The sequence below is a fragment of the Panthera leo genome, chromosome B4, assembly GCF_018350215.1.
Source record: "Panthera leo isolate Ple1 chromosome B4, P.leo_Ple1_pat1.1, whole genome shotgun sequence".
Classification (NCBI taxonomy): domain Eukaryota; kingdom Metazoa; phylum Chordata; class Mammalia; order Carnivora; family Felidae; genus Panthera; species Panthera leo.
This window is the reverse complement of record NC_056685.1, coordinates 76698854-76716613: the sequence shown is the minus strand read 5'-3', so window position 1 is coordinate 76716613 and position 17760 is coordinate 76698854. Positions and strand designations below refer to the sequence as shown.

Below are 17760 nucleotides of genomic sequence, written 5' to 3'. Positions count from 1 at the left end.
AAACTGCGGTAACTCTGGGTCAGCGTTAAGACCAAAGCAGAGAAACGCAAAGCTCAAGGCTACGAAAGGCAGGCGCACCCCTCACAGATAAGCGCGGAGACTTAGACTTTGCCTCTAGAAAAGCAGCCACGCCTCCCAAGACGCCAACGCAGCGCGCAGCGGAGCCACGCGAGCGGCCCAGAAGGCAGGGCACGCAGTCGGCGACGCGCACGCCCGCCCCGAGGCCGCACGGGAGACCGGCGGGCGTGCGCGCCCCCGCGGCAGTGGGCGGGGTGGGGCGGGGCTCGGAGCCGGACCGGGGCGGGGCCGCAGAAGCTGTAGGTGTTGCAGCTGGGTCGCGACAGGTGCGCAAGGCAGAGTGCCTGGGACCCGTAGCCCCGCTGGTAGCAGCACAGAGGAAAGACCGCCTTCAGCCAGGTAAGGGCCTTCTCTGTCCACATCTTGCACGGCCGAAGAGTGCGCGAGACCCCGGCTTCCCTCCACAGTCTCCTTCTCCAGCGACTTCTGGGGCCAGGGGTAGCACCAGGAGCTTGAACCCCTTCCCCCCACCCCCGCCGAGAGAGAGAGAGAGAGAGAGAGAGAGAGAGAGAGAGAGAGAGCGAGCGCGTAGAGGAACCGCTGATCTTCTTGCTCTTTTCCTCATGTCTAGGTACTGCGCTGGTCTTGGGAGTAATTATGTAGGGCCGAATCTTTGCTGCCTGAGGGCCGGAGCTGATAGGACCACCTCTTCCATCGGGAAGACTCCTTTCTAACTATATACAGTTTTGGTGTGGTGGAGGAAGGCGACAGTTCATCAAAATTCCAAATAGTCTCCTAGGGAAATATTCTGATATTCAACTGCTTTTTTCCCTTCTTCATTTAAAGCCATTCCCTCTGTCTTCGATTTTTCCCCATTCCATGCTGCCTACTGAACTCTAAGACACTTACACCCCTTTGAGGCATGTTGAGAATATAGCAGTCCTTGCAGCTGAGTGTGTCATCCCCGAATCGCTGTCGCGTATATATCATTGACACCTGTCACCAATATAGGTAGGTGTTAATATAAGGTAACTGTACACCCCTGGCTACACCTACTAAGCTTGAAGTTGTACGTGCTAGGAGCCAACCATCTGGCGTCCTTCCTTGCCTCCTTACTCGTGCTTAGAACGAGTTTAGCTGATCCTAGTGAGAGATATTTGAACTACTATTGTCTTTCACCTAATTCCGGCTTTCAAAAGTCTGCCTAATCCAGATGGTTCTACTGACTTGGCTCCTCAAGTTAGTGAAAGTACTTAGGGAGTTATCAGCCTTGAGACAATACCCCTTTGGGGGAGAGGTCTTCTTTTGCATTATTCTTTCTTTTGCTGTTGATTTAAGCGGTTAAACACAATACTTTTTATCCCCATAGTTACTAATACTATTCACAAGTGATAAATATTTTAGAAACCATAAAATAACACTTTCTTCTGAGGTCTGATGGAGACACAAAAGAAGATGACCTTCAACAAACATTTTCTAAGTTTCTGTGGAGTAATAACCTGGCTATGGGATGATTGTCTTAGGTAGACCTCCGAAAAGGTATAGAATTGGCAGGAGAGAAGGTTAAAAAAAAAAAAAAAAGTTTGTGTCCACATCTATTTCCTTGTTTTGCATCGACAGAGCGATGCATAACATGCTATTAAATAATTTAGGAATTTATTTATTTCATTTTTTGGACAAAACAGTTATTGAGTGCCTCGTTTTGTCAGTTATAGTATGGATTCAAAGTTCCGAACATCCCCAAACATTAAAAAAAAAAAAGAAAGAAAAGAAAAAACTTTGGGCGCCTGGGTGGCTCAGTCGGTTAAGTGTCCGACTTCGACTCAGGTCATGATCTCACGGTTCGTGAGTTCAAGCCCCACATCAGGCTCCATACTGACAGCTCGGAGCCTGGCGCCTGCTTTGGATTCTGTGTCCCCCTCTCTCTCCGCCCCACCCTGCTTGTGCTCTGTCTTCTGTGCTCTGTCTCTTTCAAAAATGAGCAAACATTAAAAAAAAAAAAAAAAAGTTCCGAACATCCCTACTCTGAAAAAGCTTAGTTAAAATCAAATGAGTTAGGCAGAATCAATAGATAAAACTTACAGTTTTGGTGAAATCAGTGCTATGCTAGAGATGAGGCCAGAGTGCTATGTCCTTCTTCTACTTTTCCTTATAAACAAAATAAACAACACAAAAAAACTTTGAGTATTAGTGAATTATTTTCCTCAGACATTTGTGTTGCGTATATGTCCTACCTGGTGTTCTGCCAACATTATAGCCTTTTGAAGATGGGATTAAGACTTGTCCTTAATTCTATGGTAGTTCATTAATGGTTGGTGGAGCTGTTTTTCACTGTTCTGTATTGGGTCTCGAAGTGTTGTTATCATGTAGTCCCTGAACTGGAGAACTTCTGGGAATAGAATAGTGTATTGGCAACCTTAGCAAAATAGTGCCATTTTGTAAAATTGCTTCATTGTGTAACTTTAACTTGGTACAGTCCAGTTTTGTTCCAGACTCTGGTTAAAAGTGGGCCAAATTTCAACCTTCTAATAATTCTAAGAAGAGAAAGCTTCAAAAGTGAAAATATTTATATTAACAGCGCATCATGATGACAGGATATTTTTTTCTTGCTAAGGTGCCTTCAAAATGTCTCTACTTTTCTTTCTTTCTTTCTTTCTTTCTTTCTTTCTTTCTTTCTTTCTTTCTTTCTTTCTTTCTTTCTGATGGGAGACAGGATGGGTAAATGAGCGAAAGAGGAAAGGGTCAGAAGTGTTTGAAGATTCCTTGCAGAGCTTTATGATCTGAAGTCTATGATGGTCTTAAGCGCTTTCCATGTAACTTCAGGCTTTTATTAATTGCCTGCTGTGTGCAGTGATCTAGTATATAGAGGATGAACATGATACAGTCCCTTCTATATGATTATGTTTTTCATTTTTAAATAGAGATTCTGAGTTAATAAAACAGATGATGGTTGTCTCATTTGGTTATTTGAGCCATGGTACTCGATGAACACATTTCTTTGACAATTACTTACCTCCTTTCTTTCTGTTTACACTCCGGGAAAGCAGTTTCACTGGGAATTTTTGGAAAGCCAGTCAGTATTTGCGTGTATTTTCGGTGTCTGTAACAATTATCTTTTTCCCTTTAAATACTTTCAAGTTCAATTTTAAGTATTGTTCCTCTTGGGGTTTCAAATTCTTCACTTTCCTCTGATATTCTTCAAAAATCAACTGTAACTGACTTAGGGCTTCTGTACCAGGAGGGTTCACCAAAGACATATACACACAGACACAAAAGAATTTTGAGAGCGCAGGAGATCATTAGACATCTTTGCCATAAAAGGCTACCTAACCACAAATTGGGAGAATTTGTCAGTCTATATTGACAGCAGAATGGGTTTTCAGTATTCTTAATTCCATACGCTCAGAAATAGGTGACTTTTATTTAGATTGGAATTGCACTCTTTCTGCAGATAGGAAAATGTGTGACTTGGTTCCTAAGTCAGGAATTTCCATAAGAAAAAGCTTTTTTTTTTTTTTCTTAAGGTTTCTATGGTCTTTCACTATGTTTTGTGATAGGCAGTTAAAGTACTTTATTTTGGATTGTGTACAGTAATCTCCAGGTGATGTTAAATTACTTAACACAGACTCTTAAAGTTCTTTAGTAACAAATGAGTGGTTGTAAATTGAGTAGTTTCCTAATGATTGTGGAACTGAGATTCTGTGGTAAATGGTACTCTTGGTAGAACCATACCGATGTGTTTATTCTGTGGCTGGATGCAAAGTCCTTGAGACCCAGTCAAGTTACTGTTCTAACGGAGACCTCTTTTTATTAAAAGGACATGGTTTGACCCAACAAGCAGTCCATTATTTAGCATGTCAAATGATTTCTTCACCCTTGAAAATGTTTCTAGAGACTTCACATTTGCAATCATGAGAAGTTAACATGATACCATCATATTTTACATTCTTTTTATTTTCTTTTAAAGAATTTCTTCATAATGCTACACTGAAACTAAGAACTTCCGTCTCTAGGGGTGAAAAGATGCAACTTTTTTTCTGATAACAAGTATGGAGCTATTGTTTCTCTTATTTATCCTCTAATGGAGTTTAGAAAGTTTCACAAACCCTCAAACATGTTTTTTCTTGCACTCCGAAGTATTGCCAATTTTTGTTTCATTGCCCATAGATTAGTAATCCTGATATACTTTTACTCGGTTTTAGATTTCCACAATCTTTTTTTTCCCCACATAAACTGAAATTTAAACAAATGGCCTGGGACTTCTTTTCCTCGTAGTCAGTTTCACTGACTAGGTAACATTTGCTCAGATTTGGCTTCCACCTCTAGCACTGGAGGAAACCTGTCTGTCCTTGCAACATACCCAGTGACTTCCCTGGAATGGCCCTGTCACTGTCCTCCTTAGTTACCACTTGGCAACACTTGACCAAGTGGACAACTTTTTTGGTTATTTCTTTTAGTTGGCTTTCTTGACATGACTTTACCTGGTTGTCCATCTTGTAGTCTAACCAGTTCCTCCCATGCCCCTTCACTAACTCAGTCTTTTGCCCCTTAAGTATGGGTTTTTGCCTTGGTTTAGCATCCTGTTCTTATAATGCTCTCTCCCTGTGCAGACTGATTTATTTCTGCGATTTCAACTAACATCTCCATGTGAGTGATTTGCTGATTCGCTTTGAAGCTTTTTTCATATTTCATATAAAATTTCATGTGAAACTTTGTTTCATATTTCATTTCATATTCTTATTTTATTTTCACATAGACAAATATGCATATATAGTTGGAAGATAAGAATTACATATGCTTATTATAGAAAACTTGAGGAAAAATAAAGAAGGCAAAATATTCCATAATCTATTCCAGTGGGAACTATTTGGTATATTTCCTTTCAGTCTTTTTTTCCTTTGATACACACACACACATACACACACACAGACATACACAGGTAATTGGGCTCATCCTATTGCAGTAGATATAGTTTTGTATCTGCTTTTTCACTTTACATTATGTCATAATTTTCAGTGGCATCAAAATTATTTGAAAACAATTATAATGGATGTTCAATGTCCTAATGTGTTGCTGTTGCATAATTTACGTGTGTACTAGGGTATTTCAATTGTTACAATATTATTAACAAGTGAAAAACAATGAGAAAAAATTGATGCATAAATCTTTGTACGGATCACTCACTGTTTCCTTAGGTTAGATTGCCAGAAGTTCAATTACTGGGTCATAGGGCATAAAAATTAAAAAACACTAAACCTGCTGCCAAATTGCTTTTCATAAAGATTAGACTATAATTAATACTCTCACCTGCAGTGATTGTGAGTGCCCGAATGCCTCCTTCATAATATTGGATCTTATTTTTTTATCTTTATTAATTTGATAAGCAAAAGTGATTAATTTGTATTTACTAGTGAGAGCAAACATTTTTCATATATTCACGTCCATTTCAGTTTCTTCTGTGAACTGTCTTTTGGTTAGTCCATTCCCATTTTTATTGGGGTCTTAACATTTTAATTATGTTGTTTTTTGTTTGGGGTTCTTTCATTTATTTGGGGCTATGGGGAGGGAGTACAGATTTTTGTTAGGCCAAATTGAATGAGTGAAGGGATGAAGTGGAAAGTGTGCAGTAGTTGAAATGGTGGTGTTTTAAATGCCCGTTGGTATAAGGAGCCAGAGCTTATGTTTGTTGGAGCAGCACTGCAAAATGGAAAGGGTGCCTCCTTGAAAGTCAGGATTGCCACCTTGGTGTTGGGAACCAACCACTTAGGTCGTCTTGGGAAAGTCATCCATCCTCTCTGAGCCTTATCTGTAAAGTGAACAGGGTTGGGTTATTGATCCCAAAGTCCATACACCATCTGCGCCGAAAGGGTGACTTACAAGCCACTGCTCTCTAGACATTGTGAAATTATTTTTTGTCCCGTCCCTGACCCGTTGCCCATTTTAGATATATAGAGCCCGAGGAAAAAGACTGGATGCAGTAAAGGCAATTTTCATAGTGGGTAGTAAGGCTTAATAGAACCTAAAGGCAGAACAATAGAAGTTGCAAAGATTGGTAATTTTTAGGCACTCCCATGGATTGACACTTGGCAACCTAGTTACGTAAGTCATTGGAGCCCTGCTGATGTATGCCACAAAGCCCCACCATCTCTAATGATACAAAGCAAATCTCATTTTATGACAGCCTGTTTAAGTTGCGAAGCCAAGGTACTCAACAACTTCCAGTATTCCATACAGAAACTATTCAGAGTGGGGGTTCTTCTTTGTTATTTGTACGAGCTCTTCATTTTAAGAATATTAATTATTTGCCCTGTGGTCAAATGTTTAACTAGTTATTTGCCTTTTAGTTATCTATAGATCTTCTCCTTTGGGATTTCTTTTGTTGCTTTTTTTTTTTTTTTTAATTTTTTTTTTCAATGTTTTTTATTTATTTTTGGGACAGAGAGAGACAGAGCATGAACGGGGGAGGGGCAGAGAGAGAGGGAGACACAGAATCGGAAACAGGCTCCAGGCTCCGAGCCATCAGCCCAGAGCCTGACGCGGGGCTCGAACTCACGGAGCGCGAGATCGTGACCTGGCTGAAGTCGGACGCTTAACCGACTGCGCCACCCAGGCGCCCCTTTTGTTGCTTTTATTTTGTGAAGCCTTTTGCCTTCTGGAGATGGATTAAGTATTCAGTTCGATTTCCTTCTAGTTTTTATGGTTTTACTTTTTATGTTTAATTCTTTGTCTTGAATTTATTTAGGAGTACCAAAGCAATGTGTTTAGTGCCTTTGCATATCTCCTGAGCTCCAGATCCCTGTCTCCAACTACCGGAACTATGTGGATAGTCCCTATGTACCTACCAGGCATTATGTCCACCTAGTTTCCCTAAGGAGAAAGCTTGAAGTTGTCTTGAAAGTTTTAGTCTCATTTCCCACGTTTAATCAAAACTCACTACATTTGGTTGATTCTACTCCAACAGTGATAATGGCTCTTTGTCACTGTTCTAATTAATACCCCCCTTTTTTCACTAGTCCTTAGAATTGGCTTCAGTTTTTCCCCTTTAGACCAGAGTTGTCATTAAAAAATAGAACACCGACTCTCAAAGTATGGTTTCCTTGATTACCTGTTTCAGAATCGCCTGGGGTGTTGGTTAAAAAAGGTAGGTTCCCAAGTCCCACCTAGACTTATAAACCGATATATTTGGGGGAATGGGGTCTGGGAATCTGCAGTTTTAACAAGTGCCTCAGGAGATTCATTTACACACTTAAGGGGAAGCAAAGCACAAGTATATTAAATCTAAATTTCTCTGAATGCTATTCAAGACCCCCACTCCCACACCCTGACAGCCTATTTTTCCAGACTTATCTCCCACATCACTACCCACCCACCTGGCATTGTAGCCATACAGTGATTCATGGTTTCCTGGACCCACCCTGTCCTTTCCTGCCTCTGTGCCTTTGCTCATGCAGTTCCCACAGCCTCATGCTCCTCTCCCTCCTCCCACTCCTGCCTAAATCCTTTTCCTTAAGAGCTCAAATAAAATGCTCCTTTTAAAAAATGAAGCCTCTAATTTGTTCTATTTTAATCATTGGCTCCCTCCCCAGTCTTCACTTAGCACTTTATTTTTACTTCTTCTTTTTTTTTTTTTTTACCTTAATGCTGTCACTATGAATTATTGCTTCCTTAAATGATTATAAGTCTTCTAATTGTGAGAACTTTGCCTTTCATTTCCATTTTTCAGTCATTACACATATAATAAGCAATTAAATACCATAAAGTATATGAAATATATCTCATCTTGCAAACAGTATTCCATAGAAATGTTTGGCTTTGCACCACACTTAGAATAAAGTTGAGATCTTTTACCACTGCTTGTAAATCCTTATTTAAGGATGAGTGCTGCCACTCATCTCTGTCATCTTCTCATACTTTTCATTCACTCCCTGGTCATATTTTTCCTGCCTCAGTGCCTTTGCATTTGCTATTTCTTACACGTTGAAAACTCCTACATCTGTTCTCTTTGCCTGGCTGGCTGCGTATCTCCTCCCCATCATTCAGGTCTCAGCTCAAATGTCATTCACTCAAGGAGGCTTTCCCTGACCACTATCTAAGGCATCTGCCCCTTTTCCTACTGCCACTTCAGTTACTCTCCTTGCATTTCCTTCACTGCACTAATCACAGTTTTTAATTGTCCTGCTTCCTCAGTAGAATGGAAGCTTCATGAGAGCAGAGACCTTGTCTCACTTTTAATGTCATGTCTTTAGCAAACAGAGCACTGAGGGCGCCTGGGTGGCTCAGTCGGTTAAGCAAACAGAGCACTGCTTGACATGTGGTAAGTCCTCAGTAAGTATTTGTTGAATGCACACATAAGCCTTGAAGATAGACTTTTCATTTTACCAAGTCCTGTTTTGGTTTGCAACTCAAAGTTTTGTTGTTGTTTTTTAATGGACAACAGCTGATGTAGTTCCACCAGGGTTCAAATCAGGTAGCAGCCTCTGAGGGTTTCTGAAGGTAGCAGGAAAAATGGAGACTGATAGCCAGGATTCACTTCCATCTGAATGCAGGCTTTCCAAGGTGTTCCCAGGATCCAGGCCACTATTTTACTACTGCTGTCAGCATCTACTTCCAGGGTTGTTACTGCTGGCCAATTCTAGTCTTTAAACTCTCATTACATTTTTAAAAGTGAGCAAAATTAGAATCCAACCAGTCCTCAAGCAACCAAAAGTTTTCTTCCGGTTTCCTTCTCTAGAAGAAAAATAAGAAAGCTACCTAGAATCCTCAAGGAAACATGAAATGATGTTCATTATATTTACTACATGCCTATTGATTTGAAAGATTTTTAGCAACAGCCTTAAACAAGGTGTTTCTTGGGAGCTTGGGTGGCTTAGTTGGCTGAGTGTCTGACTCTTGATTTGGCTCAGGTCATGATCTCACAGTCGTGAGATTGAGCCTCCTGTCGGGCTCCACAATGAACTTGCAGCCTGCTTAAGATTCTCTCTCACTCTGCCCCTCCCCTATGTGTGTTTGTGCTCTCTCTCTCTCTCTCTCTCAAAAACAAAACAAAACAAAACAAAAAAATAAACAAGGTGTTTCTTGTTAACATCTCATTGAACCAGTCTAACTCATCAGTTACAATTTCTTCCAATTTCTCTTCATTGGGTAGACTTATTCTTTAATTCCATTTTTTCTTGAAACTGGCTTGAAACTTTATTAGAAATTACAATAGTTTTTATAGCAACTTATAGTTTTCAAAGTACTCTGGGTTTTTTTTTTCCTCATTTAATGCTTACAACCATCCCTTGTGAATACGTTTTTGAGATGTAGAAACTGAGACCCACTGATTCATTTTCCCAGGTCACCCAAAAGCCCACTACTCAATTAAATGCCTCTCAATAACTTTTTAAAACAGCACCATAATTTGATATAATTTTTAAAAGGTAAACATGAAAATGTAGTTGAAACATTAATGTTATATGTTTGTAACCGGTCCCTAAGAAATAAGATGCATAAGTTAGTTGAGATAAATACAAAATTTTGTCACTTCTGTGGCTCTATGGTTTGGTAATTCTTTGTTTGATCAGCCTCAGCTATGCTTGTCCTTGATTAAAGCATTGTTCTGGGTGAGCTGCTCAGATTTTTACAGAAAGAAAAGATTAGAGAACTTGCCTAGAGAAGAGTCACTTTTCAGTAAGCCCGTTTTAATTCTCCTCTTGCTTGAAGGGATTGGTTCAATTGATCTGAACTGGCCTTTCAGATTGAGCAGGTCCTGAAAAAAACACATCATCTAAAATTTCAGATAAGAAGAATGGAAGCCAGGTCCTTCCTGGAAATGGCCAGGAGTGAAACTAAGAAGCCCTGTATTTGGAGAAAACTCAATTAATTATTAAGGACAAAGGACTGGTATAAGGAGGTTATATCCTTAATGGAAGCAGCCTTCTTAAAATAAGTGTACATGATTCCTCTGTTTTGACATTGTAAAGAAGGTTCTTTAATTAGCCACTTTGTCTTAATTAAGCATGTGATTGGCAAGACCTGTGAGCATGTAGTTTATAGACATTCAATTATGTAGGTGGGCCTTTGTTTTGATATGTGGCAACTGAGAACTAGCATAATGCTGTTTTTTATTCATATGACAGATGTTTATTGAGTCCCTACACTGTACCAGGCACTGATATTTGATGCATCTGATGTCAAAGTATGGAATGGTACAAAGGTTAAAGGAGAAACAGGCTATTCAGAGTAAATCTATGCTTTCTATAATGGTCTCTGTTGACTATAAATTTCCACATTATTTTTCCAATTAACTGTGCCTTTTTCTACTTTTCGCTTTAAATTTGAAGTTACTGACATAGTTTTCTGCTTTTCTATGTACTGATAGAGGTTTTCCTTACTATGTGCGAAAAATACTGAAAAAAGACTCAATCCATTGGATTATGTTTGTCCTTACAATGTGTTAATTATCAACGGGGCACAGGGAGGAGGGCGAAGAACCAAGCAGAGAAAAATTACAAATTAGATTTGAGAGAGAAGTCGAATCAAACTTGGAGTAGATTGGGTAATTTTTAATTTAAAGAAGAAAAAAAAAGATTAGAAAGAATCTTGGGTGGTTCTTTGTGACCTAAAAATTTAAGACCAAAGTTCGTTTTTGAAGGCTGTAACTACAGGTTACTCTTTTACTAAAATAAGATATGCGAATGCTACCGCAATTATGTAAAAAGCTAATTTGGGTTTCAAAAGTGCAAGAAGATAAGATATTCAAATTAATGAATAAAGTGATAGAAGCTGTGTAGGATGGTGATAATTATATCATCTTCCAGTTAGACTTTTTACAGAGGTGTTAAGAACACCTAAAATTTGGCCCTTAAACAGTATAATTTGAGAGAGATTTAGACTTTTGGGCGCAGAGAAACAGTGTCAGGGTTTTAAGCAGATCTGATGTTCCTGGTAGTTACTGCCAGCTTCTCAGAGATGACATTCAAGGTGCTCTTTTTTTCTTGCTGATGTAACGAAAGTAAGTTGACCCTAAAATATAGTGTGCACTAGAATGGCAATTGTAGTTTATTCTCTCTGCAAGAGGTCGTTTTATTTTCATCCCAGCCTCCTAAAAAAATGAATAAGTTAACATTTATTTGGCCTTTCTGGGCCTCAGTTTCTTCATCTGTAGAGTGGGACGGCAATATTCTGAGTTTGCTACCGTGAGGATTAGTAAGTTTATATATGCAAAACAAAACAGGATCTGACACGCGGTAAACATTCAATAGACATTAGCTATTTTTATTACCAGCACCACTGTTACTTTATAAGCACTTATTTTAGCACTGAGCTAAAGGAACATTTTAGAGATGATGAGACTGAGGCTTAGAGTAATTTTCCTAGTGTTACCCCATAAGCAAGTAGTAGATTCAAGATGTAGACCTAGGCTGAAAGAAACTGGAGACAGAATCAGCTTAGATATGGAACAGACTGGGGCATTTGGCCCAACCCTTACCCATCCCTTCTAGTTTCAAGACACTTAGGATAAGACTGGCCCAGACCACCCCCCAGAGACCAGGAACTTGTGTTTTGCAGTAAGTAGTTAGAACATGGACATTAGTGTCTGTCAGACTGTCCCAAATCTTGGCTCTGCCACTTACTAGCTCTGTAATCTTTGGCAGGTTATTTAACCTTTCTGAGCCTCAGTTTCTTTCTCTGTAAGATGAGAATAATAGTATTTGTTTCGGGGCACCTGGGTAGCTCAGTTGGTTAAGTGTCCAACTCTTGATTTCAGCTCAGGTCATGATCTCATGGTTGTGAGTTTGAGCCCTGAGTTGGGCTCTGAGGTGGCAGCATCGAGCCTACTTGGGATTCTGCTCCTGCCCTGCTTGCTCTCTCTCTCAAAATAAAATAAATAAACTTAAATAAAAAATTTGTTTCATGATATTATAGGGACTAAGGGAGTAAAACCAAATGGAATGAATCACCCTGCATATGACCAGTACTCAATAACCTGGCCCCAGGCTTATGCTAAGGTGGCCCAGATTTTTCTTTTTTCTGATTCTGACACAGTCCATCTAGATGGTTGGTGATTAGGGCCTGTGTCTGCCTCCCTGCTGAGGCCTAAGAACCCTGGGATCAAACCAAGTCTAAACACCCAAAGCTGTTTTTACATTGGAATCATAGGGGACTCTTAAGAAAAGTTAGAAGTGTTCAGACTTTACATGAGAGATTCAGATTCCAAAGATGATCCTGATATTCAAAGCACCCTCCCCAACCCCTGCCTCACCTCCCCACCCTTGACCCCTGCACAACTAAGAAGTGTTAGGTTGGCTAGTTGAGGGTAGCAGCTGAAGCACAATCCCAAACAGTGATCTTAATGCTTGGATTGTCGGTGTCAGTGGGAATATTAATGAGTAGTCAAGGGGTGGGTGCCCTACAAAAGGGAACTCTACAGAAACGATCTCATCTGTGTAGTCAAACAACGTTTCTGTTTGGAAAGAATATTAATGAGATCTGGATAGGAATCAGACACCGGGAAAGGACAGCTGCTGTGAGAGGCAATTTGAATTGTACAAGGAGTTACACATGATATTACTAAAGTCCTTGTGGCATTTTAAAAAGTAATTAAGTTGTAAAAATAATCAACAATTTATAAACAATGTTTTAAAAACAACTGTAGTTTCAAGAAATAAATGTATTGAGGGCCCAGCACATATTTGAAAATATGTTCAACTTTCCCCATGAGTAAAGGAATGAAAAGTAAAACAATAATATACCATTTTTCATGCATCTAGCAGATTGGAAAATATAAAAAGGATTAGCAATGCTCAATATTCACAAGGATGTGGAGAATAGTCTTTCTCATATAGCTGATGGTTCAAATATAAATGGATGCAAAAATATATACAAATTGATGCAACTTTTTTGAAGAAAAACTTGGGAATGTGTATTAAAATTTTGATGCATAGGACTTTTACTAGAAATGCTGCTTCCAAGAATTTATGCCATGGATGCATACTTCCAAGTAGGCAATGATAGAAACATTTTCATTGCCGTCTTGTTCTTAATAATGAAGAACCTGCAGCAACCTCTATGTTCACTGACAGGGGCCTGGTTAAATAAGTTGTAGACTATTGCAGAGTGAAATAGTATTTGGTACTGAAAGGGTGAAGTAGATCTCTATGTCCTCCTCCATCTATATGTCCTTTCCTATATGTCTTCCTGTCATGTGTGAGAAGATGTCCAAGAGGAAACAAATAGTTGCTGAATAGCATATTAACATAAAGTCATCGTTATTGTTAAAAAAAGAAAGTATATGGGGCGCCTGGGTGGCTCGGTCAGTTAAGCGTCCGACTTCGGCTCAGGTCATGATCTCACCGTACCTGGGTTCCAGCCCCGCGTCGGGCTCTGAGCTGACAGCTCAGAGCCTGGAGCCTGTTTCAGATTCTGTGTCTCCCTCTCTCTGTGACCCTCCCCCATTCATGCTCTGTCTCTCTCTGTCTCAAAAATAAATAAACGTTAAAAAAAAAAAATTTAAAAAAAAAAAAAAAGAAAGTATGTGCGCTGGTGTTAACCTCACTGTGCCTCAGTTTCCTCATTTGTAAAATAGGTATCATTATAATGATGAATATAATGTCTACGTCATGAGTTGTGAGGATAAAATGAGATAATATTTGTGGAATGCTTAGGACAGTGACTGACATATTATGCTGGGTGTTGCTATTATTATCATGCATGGGCAATATCAGAAGGTTTATGCTCCGAAGCGTGACAGAGGTTACCTTTGGCAAGTAGCGTTGTCTTGGGGGAAGGGGTGTGCAAGAGCAGGCAGAGACTTCGATTTCTCATATTGTATGTGTCTACATAATTGTTTATGACAAGCAGGCCCATCGCGTGACCAATCACTATGACAAAGAAGCGAGGCAAAGAAGAAAATGGCGGCTCCAGTTTGGAGTGCTTGTTGAAACCTGTGGAGTGAGAGGTTCCCCGAAGGAAAGGAGGAGGGTGAAAGACGGTGGTGATGTGGGGATACAAAAAGGATGCTCATTGATTCCACCTTGGCTGCTGAAGCTCTTTTTGAAAACCACTAACCTAATTAAAGATCAAAAAATTTTATTTATTTTTTTTTTATTTAAAAAAAAAAAATTTTTTTTTAACATTTTTATTTATTTTTGAGACAGGGAGAGACAGAGCATGAACAGGGGAGGGTCAGAGAGAGGGAGACACAGAATCCGAAACAGGCTCCAGGTTCTGAGCCGTCAGCACAGAGCCCCACGCGGGGCTCGAACTCACAGACCGTGAGATCATGACCTGAGCCGAAGTCGGCAGCTTAACCAACTGAGCCACCCACGCGCCCCAAGATCAAAAAATTTTAAATTGCACAAGAACCTTATGAAGGCCCAACATTTATATCTGGACTTTTCCTTTTTGCAATTTAGTTTTACATTTATACTAAAGAAGTGATTCATGTTTCATTTGACTTTTGGACAAAAGCTACAAAAAAGTAATTGCTCACATGTCCAAAACATTTAGGAAGAGGTAGTTCTTCGAATAATTATAAAATAAAAATTTTGATCTTTTAAAGGCACCACTAATGTCTTTTCAACTAGCATTACTACCTCCATTATGTAATATTATAGAGTAATTTTTGCACTAAAAAAGTCAAACAGCTGAAGAATATGCTACATTTATGAATTATTTTCATCAGAGCCTTATGACATAGGCCTTGTTAAGACAGTATGACATATAAACTAAGCTAAGCCAAAATATGTAATCTGTTAACTGAACCTTTAGAATAATGTTTATTCGATGTGTTAGACACAGAGGCATACGACAGTACTAACAAGATTTGGCTCTGACCTCAAGCAATGTGCCAGGCACTGTTTTTCATTTATTATCTCCTTTTATTTTTAGAACAACCCTGTATCTTAGGGTTATCATCCTCATTTTATACAGAAGGAAAGTGTAGGACGGAGTGGTTGCCATGCATCTGGTTAGCACTGGAATCAGGATTGGAATCAGCTGGTGTTTCCATGGTACCGCTCTGCCCCCAAATAACCAAGACGTGAGGATAGGTGATGTGAGCCCCGTGTTGAGGGCACACTGAGAATTCTCAGGGACCTCAGTGATCAGCTATCATCCAGTCTAGTGACTTAAAACTATAATTTTTTTAAGTTTATTTATTTTGAGAGAGAGATAGAAAGAGCTTGCACAAGCAGGGGAGGGACAGAGAGAGAGAGAGAGAGAGAGAGAGAGAGAGAGAATGAATCACAAGCAGGCTCCACGCTGTCTGCGCGGAGCCTGACGCGGGGCTCGAACTCACAGACTGTGAGATCATGACCTGAGCCAAAATCCAGAGTCAGATGTTTAACTGACTGAGCCACCCAGGGGCCCCCAAACTGTAATTTTTAAAATAGAAGTTTTATTGAAATACTCATATACCATATAATTTACCTGTTTAAAGTGTGCAGTTCAGTGGTTTTTGGTATATTCACAGCCATCACCACAATCAATATTACAACGTTTTTATCACCTCCCAGAAAAAAATCCACACCCTTTAGCAGTCAGTCCAATCCCCTTCAACCCCCCTGCATGTGTGAGGCAACCACTTATCTACTTTGTGTTTCTTTTTTTTTTTAATTTTTTTACATTTATTTATTTTTGAGAGACAGAGACAAAGCACAAGTTGGGGAGGGGCAAAGAGAGAAGAAGACACAGAATCTGAAGCAGGCTTCAGGCTGTGAGCCGTCAGCACAGAGCCTGACGCGGGGCTTGAACCCACAGACTGCAAGATCATGACCTGAGCCAAAGTCAGATGTTCAACCAACTGAGCCACCCAGGCGCCCCTCCACTTTGTGTTTCTATAGGCATGCCCATCCTAGACATGAAATAGAATCATACAATATACGATCTTTGTGACTGGTTTCTTTCACTTGGCATAATTTTTTCAAGGTTCACCCATGTTGTACCATATATCAGTACTTCATTCCTTTTCATGGCCAAATATCATACCTTTATATGGATAGACCACATTTTGTTTATCAGTTATCAGTTGATGAATATTTGGAATGTGTCCACTTTGGGGTTATTGTGAATAATGTTATTATACACAATCATGTACAAGTTTTTGAGTGGACATGCGTTTTGTTTGTTTTTTTTTTTTCATTTCTCTTGGTGGGGGTGTACCTCCCCCAGGAGTGGAATTCCTGGGTCACATGATAATTATGTGTTTAACCCTCTGAGGAGCTGCCAACTATTTTCCAAAGCAACTGCATCATTTTATATTCTCATCAGCAGTGTGTGTGAGGGTTTCAGTTTCTGTATATCCTCTCCAACACTTGTCAGACTATAATTTTTTTAACCACATCCCACAGTAAGAAATATTTTACATTCTTACCCAGTTTATCCACACACAAATAACTGAAACAAAAGCTTTTTGAAAGACTACTTATACTCCGTGTGATGCAGTCTGACATTTTGTATTTCATTCTGTTCTTTTTCTTTAGCACAGACATCTTGGCTCTGACCCGTTAAAACTGATTTCACAACTCACTAGTTGTGACCCGCAGTGAGGAAAATACTAGGCTGTTTTAACCTTTTCATTTCACACAAGAGGAAATTGAGGCCCTGAGACATGACTTTTTCAGCAGATGATACTGCTAATTAGTTGTAGATTAAAGATTAGAACCCATGTCTGTTGGCTTCCTGCTTTAACTTTTGACATCTCGAATTTAGTTGCCCTCATATTCAGTTCTTTCTTTTCTTTTCTTTCTGGAGTGGTAAAGTGTGAATCGCTAAGGGTGAATTCTGTAAGCACCCCATGAAAGTTGTTCTGATTCTTTGGTGAGCAGTTTCCAGAAGTGGAATTGCTTCTCAGAATTACACAACCTCCTTTTCATTATTCTTGCTCTGCATCTTAGTGGTTTTTTTTAAATGTTTGTTTGTTTGTTTGTTTATTTATTGAGTGAGTGAGAGCAAGCAAGGAAGGGGCAGAGAGAGAGAGGGAGAGAGAGAATCCCAAGCAATCTCTGCACTGTCAGCGCAGAGCCCTCCACAGGGCTAGATCTCATGACCATGAATAAGATCATGACAGCCGAAATCAAGGGTTGGATGCTTCGACTGAGCCACCGAGGCACCTCTCTCTCTCTCTTAGTGTTTTTAAATTTTTTTTTTAACGTTTATTTATTTTTGAGACAGAGAGAGACAGAGCATGAACAGGGGAGGGTCAGAGAGAGGGAGACACAGAATCTGAAACAGGCTCCAGGCTCTGAGCTGTCAGCACAGAGCCCGATGCGGGGCTTGAACTCACGGACCGCGAGATCATGACCTGAGCCGAAGTCGGCCGCTTAACCGACTGAGCCACCCAGGCGCCCCACTCTTAGTGTTTTTAGAGATCAAAATATCCTTAAAGAGTGATTTTTTAAAAGAGACAAAATGTTGTTAAGGTGATTCTGTCTTGATACAAACATCTACATCCTTGTTGACCCCTGGGAATTTGATCATTGCTACAAATTTCTTATTGTCTAGGATACATGTTTCTACAGAGACCTGGCTAAAACTATTCCAAGAAGAATAGCAGTGATAATTCTAACAGACTTGTAAAACTTGCCTGTAGACTTGTCTGTCACAGTGTGGCTGAATAATAGAGTAGTGAGCCTTTTAGGTACAGTATTTGAAGTTATTTAATCGTTCTATTTTTTTCATATTCCTTGAGTTTAACTCAAAAGTTTGAATAAACTAAAATTACTAAGTCACAGTTCTGAAAAATGATATGTACTTTCTCAA

General features: G+C 39.7%; 1 protein-coding gene across 4 annotated transcripts in view; it reads left to right on the top strand.

Annotated features, from left to right (window-relative positions):
- The first annotated feature begins 306 nt into the window (after positions 1-306).
- LIMA1 (LIM domain and actin binding 1) overlaps positions 307-17760 on the top strand; it is an 85208-nt gene continuing 67754 nt past the window's right edge. For 2 of the 4 annotated variants that reach the window (XM_042946491.1, XM_042946490.1), the window contains exon 1: positions 307-417. The gene's annotated coding sequence lies outside the window, so the exon portion shown is untranslated. The remainder of the gene's footprint in view (positions 418-17760) is intronic. The other 2 variants (XM_042946489.1, XM_042946488.1) reach the window with 1 other exon arrangement.